The sequence below is a fragment of the Lolium perenne genome, chromosome 4 (assembly GCF_019359855.2).
Source record: "Lolium perenne isolate Kyuss_39 chromosome 4, Kyuss_2.0, whole genome shotgun sequence".
Taxonomy (NCBI): Eukaryota; Viridiplantae; Streptophyta; class Magnoliopsida; order Poales; family Poaceae; genus Lolium; species Lolium perenne.
The window spans coordinates 283,149,104-283,163,008 of NC_067247.2; positions in this window are offsets into that span (position 1 = coordinate 283,149,104).

Sequence of the window (13,905 nt, forward strand, 5' to 3'; positions counted from 1 at the left end):
ATCCAAAATGCGAGCTTTCTCCTTAGACCTTTGTACAGGCGGCATGGAGGTACCCCATTGTGACACTTGGTTAAAACATGTGTATTGCGATGATCCGGTAGTCCAAGCTAATTAGGACAAGGTGCGGGCACTATTAGTATACTATGCATGAGGCTTGCAACTTGTAAAATATAATTTACATAACTCATATGCTTTATTACTACCGTTGACAAAATTGTTTCATGTTTTCAAAATAAAAGCTCTAGCACAAATATAGCAATCGATGCTTTCCTCTTTGAAGGACCATTCTTTTTACTTTTATGTTGAGTCAGTTCACCTATTTCTCTCCACCTCAAGAAGCAAACACTTCTGTGAACTGTGCATTGATTCCTACATACTTGCATATTGCACTTATTATATTACTCTATGTTGACGATTATCCATGAGATATACATGTTATAAGTTGAAAGCAACCGCTGAAACTTAATCTTCCTTTGTGTTGCTTCAATACCTTTACTTTGATTTATTGCTTTATGAGTTAACTCTTATGCAAGACTTATTGATGCTTGTCTTGAAGTGCTATTCATGAAAAGTCTTTGCTTTATGATTCACTTGTTTACTCATGTCATTACCATTGTTTTGATCGCTGCATTCATTACATATGTTTGCAAATAGTATGATCAAGGTTATGATGGCATGTCACTCCAGAAATTATCTTTGTTATCGTTTTACCTGCTCGGGACGAGCAGAACTAAGCTTGGGGATGCTGATACGTCTCCGACGTATCAATAATTTCTTGTGTTCCATGCCACATTATTGATGATATCTACATGTTTTATGCACACTTTATGTCATATTCGTGCATTTTCTGGAACTAACCTATTAACAAGATACCGAAGAGCCGATTCTTTGTTTCTGCTGTTTTTGGTTTCAGAAATCCTAGTAACGAAATATTCTCGGAATTGGATGAAATCAACGCCCAGGGTCCTATTTTGCCACGAAGCTTCCAGAAGACCGAAGGAGAGTCGAAGTGGGGCCACGAGGTGGCCAGACACCAGGGCGGCGCGGCCCAGTGCCACGGCCGCGCCGACCTATGGTGTGGGCCTCGTGCCGCCTCTTTACCTGCCCTTCCGCCTACAAATAGCCTCCGTCGCGAAACCCCCGATGCATCGAGAGCCACGATACGGAAAACCTTGCGAGACGCCGCCGCCGCCAATCCCATCTCGGGGGATTCTGGAGATCTCCTCCGGCACCCTGCCGGAGAGGGGATTCATCTCCCGGAGGACTCTTCACCGCCATGGTCGCCTCCGGAGTGATGAGTGAGTAGTTCACCCCTGGACTATGGGTCCATAGCAGTAGCTAGATGGTTGTCTTCTCCTCATTGTGCTTCATTGTTGGATCTTGTGAGCTGCCTAACATGATCAAGATCATCTATCTGTAATACTATATGTTGTGTTTGTCGGGATCCGATGGATAGAGAATACTATGTTATGTTAATTATCAAGTTATTACCTATGTGTTGTTTATGATCTTGTATGCTCTCCGTTATTAGTAGAGGCTCTGGCCAAGTTTTTGCTCTTAACGCCAAGAGGGAGTATTTATGCTCGATAGTGGGTTCATGCCTCCATTGAATCTGGGACAGTGACAGTAAGTTCTAAGGTTGTGGATGTGCTGTTGCCACTAGGGATAAAACATTGATGCTATGTCTAAGGATGTAGTTATTGATTACATTACACACCATACTTAATGCAATTGTCTGTTGTTTTGCAACTTAATACTGGAAGGGGTTCGGATGATAACCTGAAGGTGGACTTTTTAGGCATAGATGAATGCTGGATAGCGGTCTATGTACTTTGTCGTAATGCCCAATTAAATCTCACTATACTTATCATATCATGTATGTGCATTGTCATGCCCTCTCTATTTGTCAATTGCCCGACTGTAATTTGTTCACCCAACATGCTATTTATCTTATGGGAGAGACACCTCTAGTGAACTGTGGACCCCGGTCCTATTCTTTACATCGAATACAATCTACTGCAATATTTGGTCTTTACTATTTTCTGCAAACAATCATCATCCACACTATACATCTAATCCTTTGTTACAGCAAGCCGGTGAGATTGACAACCTCACTGTTTCGTTGGGGCAAAGTACTTTGGTTGTGTTGTGTAGGTTCCACGTTGGCGCCGGAATCCCTGGTGTTGTGCCGCACTACATCCCGCCACCAACAACCTTCAACGTGCTTCTTGGCTCCTCCTGGTTCGATAAACCTTGGTTTCTTTCTGAGGGAAAACTTGCTACTGTCTGCATCACACCTTCCTCTTGGGGTTCCCAACGGACGTGTGTTAATTGCACGCATCAACGACTGCGACCTCGTCCGCAACCTGCAACACGCGCAGGACTTGCATCTGGAGTTCGCAGGCGCGTCCTCGACCTGAACAATGGCGGTAATCTCCTCTTCCTCTTATCTCCGTCTTCATTCCACGACAACACACCATGCTTCACCATTTGTTACGACATGCAGATTAGATCTGCTAGGGTTTCCATTAGGATTGGGTTCTAATAGATGATTGTTTGTTGTTCATGGTTGCGATTTGCTTAGATATGTTAGTATACTTTGCAATCGCGGTAGATCCATTCTAGATCGGATTGAGATTGGTCAAACTGTCTGATTTTACTGTACATGTAAAGAGGGGAAGGGTTTTTCTTGTGCTAGAGTTTAGCATGTTGTGATTGTTGAGCCAAATATTAAGCTGAGTAGTGATACGTCTCTGACGTATCGATAATTTCTTATGTTCCATGCCACATTATTGATGATATCTACATGTTTTATGCATACTTTATGTCATTATTATGCGTTTTCCGGAACTAACCTATTGACGAGATGCCGAAGGGCCAGTTACTGTTTTCTGCTGTTTTTGGTTTCAGAAATCCTAGTAAGGAAATATTCTCGGAATCGGACGAAATCAACGCCCAGGGTCCTATTTTTCCACGAAGTTTCCAGAAGTCCGAAGGGGAAACGAAGTGGGGCCACGAGGTGGGGACACAGTAGGGCGGCGCGGCCCAAGCCCTGGCCGCGCCGGCCTAGTGTGTGGCCCCACCAGGACTCCACCGACCTTGCCCTTCCGCCTACTTAAAGTCTCCGTCGCGAAAACCCTACCACGTTCGACGAAACCAGAGAAAACCTTCCAGAGCCGCCGCCATCGCGAAGCCAAGATCTGGGGGACAGGAGTCTCTGTTCCGGCACGCTGCCGGGACGGGGAAGTGCCCCCGGAAGGCTTCTCCATCGACACCACCGCCATCTTCATCAACGCTGCTGTCTCCCATGAGGAGGGAGTAGTTCTCCATCGAGGCTCGGGGTAGCTATGTGGTTCATCTCTCTCCTATGTGCTTCAATACAATAATCTCATGAGCTGCCTTACATGATTGAGATTCATATGATGATGCTTGTAATCTAGATGTCATTATGCTAGTCAAGTGGATTTTACTTATGTGATCTCCGGAGACTCCTTGTCCCACGTGTGTAAAGGTGACAGTGTGTGCACCGTGTGGGTCTCTTAGGCTATATTTCACAGAATACTTATTCACTGTTATGAATGGCATAGTGAAGTGCTTATTTATATCTCTTTATGATTGCAATGTGTTTTGTATCACAATATATCTGTGTGCTACTCTAGTGATGTTATTAAAGTAGTTTATTCCTCCTGCACGGTGTAATGGTGACAGTGTGTGCATCGTGTAGTACTTGGCGTAGGCTATGATTGTGATCTCTTGTAGATTATGAAGTTAACTATTGCTATGATAGTATTGATGTGATCTATTCCTCCTTTCGTAGTGTGAAGGTGATAGTGTGCCTGCTATGTTAGTACTTGGTTTGGTTATGTTGATCTGTTATGCACTCTAAGGTTATTTAAATATGAACATTGAATATTGTGGAGCTTGTTAACTCCGGCATTGAGGGTTCGTGTAATCCTACACAGTTAGTGGTGTTCATCATCCAACAAGAGGGTGTAGAGTCTAGCATCTATTTATTTGATTCATTATGTGATCAATGTTGAGAGTGTCCACTAGTGAAAGTATGATCCCTAGGCCTTGTTCCTAAATACTGCTATCGCTGCTTGTTTCTTGTTTCTTGCATCTTTACTTCCTGCAATATTACTACCATCAGCACTGCCATGACAAAGCACTTTTCTGGCGCCGTACAACTGCTCATATTCATTCATACCACTTGTATTTCACTATCTCTTCGCCGAACTAGTGCACCTATTAGGTGTGTTGGGGACACAAGAGACTTCTTGCTTTGTGGTTGCAGGGTTGCATGAGAGGGATATCTTTGACCTCTTCCTCCCTGAGTTCGATAAACCTTGGGTGATCCACTTAAGGGAAACTTGTTGCTATTCTACAAACCTCTGCTTTTGGAGGCCCAACACTGTCTACAAGAATAGAAGCACCCGTAGACATCAAGCACTTTTCTGGCGCCGTTGCCGGAGAGGAAAGGTAAAAGGCACTCATACTCCGGTCCCAGGTAACTAAGTACTTTTCTGTTGCCGTTGTGTGTACGCTCGAAGCTATTTCCTTTAGATCCTGCAATTGCATCTTTTTGTTTCTTGTTCACACTAGTAAGGCTTAATGGAAGACAACAACAAAATGAGATATCTTTATGAACTTTATCTTGAATTAGGACATGATGTGTTTGAAGAGAAAATTAAAAAACCCATGGAACTTATGCATGCTAATGGGAATGTTATTAGTATGAATGCTTTGAACACCATTGTTGCTAATGCTATGGAAGAATTTAAGCTTGGGGAGGTCGGTTTTGATGAGCATGATATTTTTAGTCCCCCAAACATTGAGGAGAAAATTTACTTTGATGATACTTTGCCTCCTATTTATGATGATTATAATGATATTGGTATTTTAGTACCACCTGTTATGGAGGATAAATTTGATTATGATTACAATATGCCTCCTATATTTGATGATGAGAATAATAATGATAGCTACTTTGTTGAATTTGCTCCCACTACAACTAATAAAATTGATTATGCTTATGTGGAGAGTAATAATTTTATGCATGAGACTCATGATAAGAATGCTTTATGTGATAGTTACATTGTTGAGTTTATTCATGATGCCACTTGAAATTATTATGAGAGAGGAAAATATGGTTGTAGAAGTTTTCATGTTACTAAAACACCTCTCTATATGCTGAAATTTTTGAAGTTACTCTTGTTTTATCTTCCTATGCTTGTTACTTTGTTCTTCATGAATTCATTTGTGTACAAGATTCCTTTTCATCGGAAGCATGTTAGGCTTAAATTTGTTTTGAATTTGCTTCTTGATGCTCTCTTTTGCTTCAATTCTTATTTCTTATGTGAGCATCATTAAAACTGTTGAGCCCATCTTAATGGCTATAAAAAAAGAACTTCTTGGGAGATAACCCATGTGTTTATTTTACTACAGCACTTTTGTTTTATATTTGAGTCTTGGAAGTTGTTTACTACTGTAGCAACCTCTCCTTATCTTATTTTATTGCATTGTTGTGCCAAGTAAAGTCTTTGATAGCAAGGTTCATACTAGATTTGGATTACTGCGCAGAAACAGATTTCTGTCTGTCACGAATTTGGGCAGGGCTCTCTGTAGGTAACTCAGAAAATTATGCCAATTTACGTGAGTGATCCTCAGATATGTACGCAACTTTCATTCAATTTGAGCATTTTCATCTGAGCAAATCTGGCGCCACTTTAAAATTCGTCTTTACGGACTGTTCTGTTTTAACAGATTCTGCCTTTTATTTCGCATTGCTTCTTTCGCTGTGTTGGGTGGATTACTTTGTTCCATTAACTTCCAGTAGCTTTGGGAAATGTCCAGAAGTGTTAAGAATGATTGTGTCACCTCTAAACATGTGAATTTTTATTATGCACTAACCCTCTAATGAGTTTGTTTCGAGTTTGGTGTGGAGGAAGTTTTCAAGGGTCAAGAGAGGAGGATGATATACTATGATCAAGAAGAGTGAAAAGTCTAAGCTTGGGGAGGCCCCGGTGGTTCATCCCTGCATATTTCAAGAAGACCCAAGCATCTAAGCTTGGGGATGCCCAAGGCATCCCCTTCTTCATCGACAAAATTATCAGGTTCCTTCTCTTGAAACTATATTTTTATTCGGTCACATCTTATGTACTTTACTTGGAGCGTATGTTTGTTTTTGTTTCTGTTTTTGTTTGAATAAATGCTTGTGTGGGAGAGAGACACGCTCCGCTGGTTCATATGAACACATGTGTTCTTAGCTTTTAATTTTCATGGCGAAGGTTGAAACTGCTTCGTTCATTGCTATTTGGTTGGAAACAGAAAATGCTACATGTAGTAATTGGTAAAATGTCTTGGATAATGTGATACTTGGTAATTGTTGTGCTCATGTTTAAGCTCTTGCATCATATACTTTGCACCTATTAATGAAGAAATACATAGAGCTTGCTAAAATTTGGTTTGCATAATTGGTCTCTCTAAAGTCTAGATAATTTCTAGTATTGAGTTTTGAACAACAAGGAAGACGGTGTAGAGTCTTATAATGTTTACAATATGTCTTTTATGTAAGTTTTGCTGCACGGGTTCATCCTTGTGTTTGTTTCAAATAACCTTGCTAGCCTAAACCTTGTATCGAGGGGGAATACTTCTCATGCATCCAAAATCCTTGAGCCAACCACTATGCCATTTGTGTCCACCATACCTACCCACTACATGGTATTTCTCCGCTATTCCAAAGTAAATTGCTTGAGTGCTACCTTTAAAATTTCCATTCTTTACCTTTGCGATATATAGCTCATGGGACAAATAGCTTAAAAACTATTGTGGTATTGAATATGTACTTATGCACTTTATCTATTATTAAGTTGTTTGTTGTGCGATAACCATGTTCCTGGGGACACCATCAACTACTCTTTGTTGAATATCATGTGAGTTGCTATGCATGTCCGTCTTGTCTGAAGTAAGGGAGATTTACCACTCATTTAATGGTTAGAGCATGCATACTGTTAGAGAAGAACATTGGGCTGCTAACTAAAGCCATGAATCATGGTGGAAGTTTCAGTTTTGGACATATATCCTCAATCTCATATGAGAACATTAATTGTTGCTACATGCTTATGCATTAAAGAGGAGTCCATTATCTGTTGTCTATGTTGTCCCGGTATGGATGTCTAAGTTGAGAATAATCAAAAGCGAGAAATCCAAATGCGAGCTTTCTCCTTAGACCTTTGTACAGGCGGCATAGAGGTACCCCTTTGTGACACTTGGTTAAAACATGTGTATTGCGATGACAATCCCGGTAATCCAAGCTAATTAGGACAAGGTGCGGGCACTATTAGTATACTATGCATGAGGCTTGCAACTTGTAAGATATAATTTACATGATACATATGCTTTATTACTACCGTTGACAAAATTGTTTCTTGTTTTCAAAACCAAAGCTCTAGCACAAATATAGAAATCAATGCTTCCCTCTGCGAAGGACCTTTCTTTTACTTTTATGTTGAGTCAGTTCACCTATTTCTTTCCACCTCAAGAAGCAAACACTTGTGTGAACTGTGCATTGATTCCTACATACTTGCATATTGCACTTATTATATTACTTTACATTGACACTATCCATGAGATATACATGTTATAAGTTGAAATCAACCGCTGAAACTTAATCTTCCTTTGTGTTGCTTCAATACCTTTACTTTGATTTATTGCCTTATGAGTTAACTCTTATGCAAGACTTATTGATGCTTGTCTTGAAAGTACTATTCATGAAAAGTCTTTGCTTTATGATTCATTTGTTTACTCATGTCATTACCATTGTTTTGATCGCTGCATTCATTACATATGCTTACAATAGTATGATCAAGGTTATGATGGCATGTCACTCCAGAAATTATCTTTGTTATCGTTTACCTGCTCGGGACGAGCAGAAACTAAGCTTGGGGATGCTGATACGTCTCCGACGTATCGATAATTTCTTATGTTCCATGCCACATTATTGATGATATCTACATGTTTTATGCATACTTTATGTCATTATTATGCGTTTTCCGGAACTAACCTATTGACGAGATGCCGAAGGGCCAGTTGCTGTTTTCTGCTGTTTTTGGTTTCAGAAATCCTAGTAAGGAAATATTCTCGGAATCAGACGAAATCAACGCCCAGGGTCCTATTTTTCCACGAAGCTTCCAGAAGTCCGAAGGGGAAACGAAGTGGGGCCACGAGGTGGGGACACAGTAGGGTGGCGCGGCCCAAGCCCTGGCCGCGCCGGCCTAGTGTGTGGCCCCACCAGGACTCCACCGACCTTGCCCTTCCGCCTACTTAAAGTCTCCGTCGCGAAAACCCTACCACGTTCGACGAAACCAGAGAAAACCTTCCAGAGCCGCCGCCATCGCGAAGCCAAGATGCGGGGACAGGAGTCTCTGTTCCGGCACGCTGCCGGGACGGGGAAGTGCCCCCGGAAGGCTTCTCCATCGACACCACCGCCATCTTCATCAACGCTGCTGTCTCCCATGAGGAGGGAGTAGTTCTCCATCGAGGCTCGGGGTAGCTATGTGGTTCATCTCTCTCCTATGTGCTTCAATACAATAATCTCATGAGCTGCCTTACATGATTGAGATTCATATGATGATGCTTGTAATCTAGATGTCATTATGCTAGTCAAGTGGATTTTACTTATGTGATCTCCGGAGACTCCTTGTCCCACATGTGTAAAGGTGACAGTGTGTGCACCGTGTGGGTCTCTTAGGCTATATTTCACAGAATACTTATTCACTGTTATGAATGGCATAGTGAAGTGCTTATTTATATCTCTTTATGATTGCAATGTGTTTTGTATCGCAATATATCTGTGTGCTACTCTAGTGATGTTATTAAAGTAGTTTATTCCTCCTGCACGGTGTAATGGTGACAGTGTGTGCATCGTGTAGTACTTGGCGTAGGCTATGATTGTGATCTCTTGTAGATTATGAAGTTAACTATTGCTATGATAGTATTGATGTGATCTATTCCTCCTTTCGTAGTGTGAAGGTGACAGTGTGCATGCTATGTTAGTACTTGGTTTGGTTATGTTGATCTGTTATGCACTCTAAGGTTATTTAAATATGAACACTGAATATTGTGGAGCTTGTTAACTTCGGCATTGAGGGTTCGTGTAATCCTACACAGTTAGTGGTGTGCATCATCCAACAAGAGGGTGTAGAGTCTAGCATCTATTTATTTATTCTGTTATGTGATCAATGTTGAGAGTGTCCACTAGTGAAAGTATGATCCCTAGGCCTTGTTCCTAAATACTGCTATCGCTGCTTGTTTACTGTTTTACTGCATCTTTACTTCCTGCAATATTACTACCATCAATCGCACGCTTGACAAGCACTTTTCTGGCGCCGTACTACTGCTCATATTCATTCATACCACTTGTATTTCACTATCTCTTCGCCGAACTAGTGCACCTATTAGGTGTGTTGGGGACACAAGAGACTTCTTGCTTTGTGGTTGCAGGGTTGCATGAGAGGGGTATCTTTGACCTCTTCCTCCCTGAGTTCGATAAACCTTGGGTGATCCACTTAAGGGAAACTTGCTGCTGTTCTACAAACCTCTGCTCTTGGAGGCCCAACACTATCTACAAGAATAGAAGCACCCGTAGACATCAAGCACTTTTCTGGCGCCGTTGCCGGAGAGGAAAGGTAAAAGGCACTCATACTCCGGTCCTAGGTAACTAAGTACTTTTCTGTTGCCGTTGTGTGTGCGCTCGAAGCTATTTCCTTTAGATCCTGCAATTGCATCTTTTTGTTTCTTGTTTACACTAGTAAGGCTTAATGGAAGACAACAACAAAATGAGAGATCTTTATGAACTTTATCTTGAATTAGGACATGATGTGTTTGAAGAGAAAATTAAAAAACCCATGGAACTTATGCATGCTAATGGGAATGTTATTAGTATGAGTGCTTTGAACACCATTGTTGCTAATGCTATGGAAGAATTTAAGCTTGGGGAGGTCGGTTTTGATGAGCATGATATTTTTAGTCCCCCAAACATTGAGGAGAAAATTTACTTTGATGATACTTTGCCTCCTATTTATGATGATTATAATGATATTGGTATTTTAGTACCGCCTGTTATGGAGGATAAATTTGATTATGATTACAATATGCCTCCTATATTTGATGATGAGAATAATAATGATAGCTACTTTGTTGAATTTGCTCCCACTACAACTAATAAAATTGATTATGCTTATGTGGAGAGTAATAATTTTATGCATGAGACTCATGATAAGAATGCTTTATGTGATAGTTACATTGTTGAGTTTATTCATGATGCCACTGGAAATTATTATGAGAGAGGAAAATATGGTTGTAGAAGTTTTCATATTACTAAAACACCTCTCTATATGCTGAAATTTTTGAAGTTACTCTTGTTTTATCTTCCTATGCTTGTTACTTTGTTCTTCATGAATTCATTTGTGTACAAGATTCCTTTTCATAGGAAGCATGTTAGGCTTAAATTTGTTTTGAATTTGCTTCTTGATGCTCTCTTTTGCTTCAATTCTTATTTCTTATGTGAGCATCATTAAAACTGATGAGCCCATCTTAATGGCTATAAAGAAAGAACTTCTTGGGAGATAACCCATGTGTTTATTTTACTACAGCACTTTTATTTTATATTTGAGTCTTGGAAGTTGTTTACTACTGTAGCAACCTCTCCTTATCTTATTTTATTGCATTGTTGTGCCAAGTAAAGTCTTTGATAGCAAGGTTCATACTAGATTTGGATTACTGCGTAGAAACTGATTTCTGTCTGTCACGAATTTGGGCAGGTCTCTCTGTAGGTAACTCAGAAAATTATGCCAATTTACGTGAGTGATCCTCAGATATGTACGCAACTTTCATTCAATTTGAGCATTTTCATCTGAGCAAGTCTGGTGCCACTTTAAAATTCGTCTTTACGGACTGTTCTGTTTTGACAGATTCTGCCTTTTATTTCGCATTGCTTCTTTCGCTGTGTTGGGTGGATTTCTTTGTTCCATTAACTTCCAGTAGCTTTGGGAAATGTCCAGAAGTGTTAAGAATGATTGTGTCACCTCTGAACATGTGAATTTTTATTATGCACTAACCCTCTAATGAGTTTGTTTCGAGTTTGGTGTGGAGGAAGTTTTCAAGGGTCAAGAGAGGAGGATGATATACTATGATCAAGAAGAGTGAAAAGTCTAAGCTTGGGGATGCCCCGGTGGTTCATCCCTGCATATTTCAAGAAGACCCAAGAATCTAAGCTTGGAGATGCCCAAGGCATCCCCTTCTTCATCGACAAAATTATCAGGTTCCTTCTCTTGAAACTATATTTTTATTCGGTCACATCTTATGTACTTTACTTGGAGCGTCTGTTTGTTTTTGTTTCTGTTTTTGTTTGAATAAATGCTTGTGTGGGAGAGAGACACGCTCTGCTGGTTCATATGAACACATGTGTTCTTAGCTTTTAATTTTCATGGCGAAGGTTGAAACTGCTTCGTTCATTGCTATTTGGTTGGAAACAGAAAATGCTACATGTAGTAATTGGTAAAATGTCTTGGATAATGTGATACTTGGTAATTGTTGTGCTCATGTTTAAGCTCTTGCATCATATACTTTGCACCTATTAATGAAGAAATACATAGAGCTTGCTAAAATTTGGTTTGCATAATTGGTCTCTCTAAAGTCTAGATAATTTCTAGTATTGAGTTTTGAACAACAAGGAAGACGGTGTAGAGTCTTATAATGTTTACAATATGTCTTTTATGTAAGTTTTGCTGCACCGGTTCATCCTTGTGTTTGTTTCAAATAACCTTGCTAGCCTAAACCTTGTATCGAGAGGGAATACTTCTCATGCATCCAAAATCCTTGAGCCAACCACTATGCCATTTGTGTCCACCATACCTACCCACTACATGGTATTTCTCCGCCATTCCAAAGTTAATTGCTTGAGTGCTACCTTTAAAATTTCCATTCTTTACCTTTGCGATATATAGCTCATGGGACAAATAGCTTAAAAACTATTGTGGTATTGAATATGTACTTATGCACTTTATCTATTATTAAGTTGTTTGTTGTGCGATAACCATGTTCCTGGGGACACCATCAACTACTCTTTGTTGAATATCATGTGAGTTTCTATGCATGTCCGTCTTGTCTGAAGTAAGGGAGATTTACCACTCATTTAATGGTTAGAGCATGCATACTGTTAGAGAAGAACATTGGGCTGCTAACTAAAGCCATGAATCATGGTGGAAGTTTCAGTTTTGGACATATATCCTCAATCTCATATGAGAACATTAATTGTTGCTACATGCTTATGCATTAAAGAGGAGTCCATTATCTGTTGTCTATGTTGTCCCGGTATGGATGTCTAAGTTGAGAATAATCAAAAGCGAGAAATCCAAATACGAGCTTTCTCCTTAGACCTTGTACAGGCGGCATAGAGGTACCCCTTTGTGACACTTGGTTAAAACATGTGTATTGCGATGACAATCCCGGTAATCCAAGAATAGAAGCACCCGTAGACATCAAGCAGCCCTAGTTTGTTCAGACCCGAGCGCAAAACGAGTTGAAGAATGAGGTTGCTATATATGTTGAAGAATGTGCAGAGAACTCAAACACAAGTTATGAGGTCTAAGAAACATGAATGGGAGGCAGAAAGAAAGGTGTTGCTCGTTGAAAAACAGGGTCTTCAATCTGAAAATAGAAAGTTAGAGTATCACATATACGGTCTGTTCAAACTGAATTTTGAAAACAAGGAAAAGCTCAAGAGGGTCGGGGCTATTTGTGAAGAGTGATGAATGTGTTAGAGATGTAATACATGAGATTATGCTAATGGTTGAACTAAGTGGCATTTGTAATGTATAGTATTGGGAGATTCTGCTAATGTTTGAACTAAGTAAACCTCTATTTGAACTGTTACTTGTGTTGTTTGTGAGTGAACTAGGCCAATGATTATATCCAGGGATCATACTATGGATGAGATAATTGATCGGAACCTATAGAATGAGTGAACATGACCATGCCATAGGTTATGATCAAACATCTCTTCCATATGTCCTCATACTATGAGGCCTATGTTACCTTTCTTTGCATGTTTCTGCTTCTTCAATGGTGTTATCCAACCGTGTGCATCAGTTGTGCATTGGCCAATGGTTCAAATATGGCACTATGGAAGGCAAGGTGATGTCCTTAAACTTAGTCGTGTGTGCCACATTCCTTGCACACAAGACTTAGTTTGAGGATAGTCTATTTGTCTGCCGTGTGACCCAATTTATGAGGCCTCGCTAATGTTGTTTTATATCCTTGTTTATCTATTATGCACTTCCTCGTTGTGAGCAGCCACCCCTCTAATGGCATGTGTTTTTTTGTGCAGAGTAAGTGGATCCACCTTGGGGCACCTACGGAGGTTCCTGACGAGGGTCCTTCCCAGAAGCGTCGAGGAAGAAAGGATACTATCGGCCACTTCCACGGCGACGTAGGGCCAAAACACTTCCCGAGGATCATCTTCAAGCCAACCTTTAGGCAGTCCCTTCCTAGATCATAAAGTGGTTCGGACCCATCCCTTCCAACATCATCGTCTGCATCAACACTGGTTGGAGCTAGAGGATGACTACCAAGAAAGTCGGTGCCGAAGCATTCATCGACCATGGGTGGGCAGCCTTCGCCATCGCCCATCAGTTACAGATATGCCAATTCCTCACCTTCAAGAAGGTGTCCGCTAGCGAGTTCAGTGTGGTCATCTTCGACCACACCTGCACTGAGGTGATGACCAGGTGCCCGGACCATGGCGATGCCACTAGGTGTATCATCATGGAAGAAGAAGTCTGAAGCTCTGCTGGTATTGTGTCTCAACTGTTCTAGCGTGTTGTGTCTGAACTCTGGTCTGTGAAC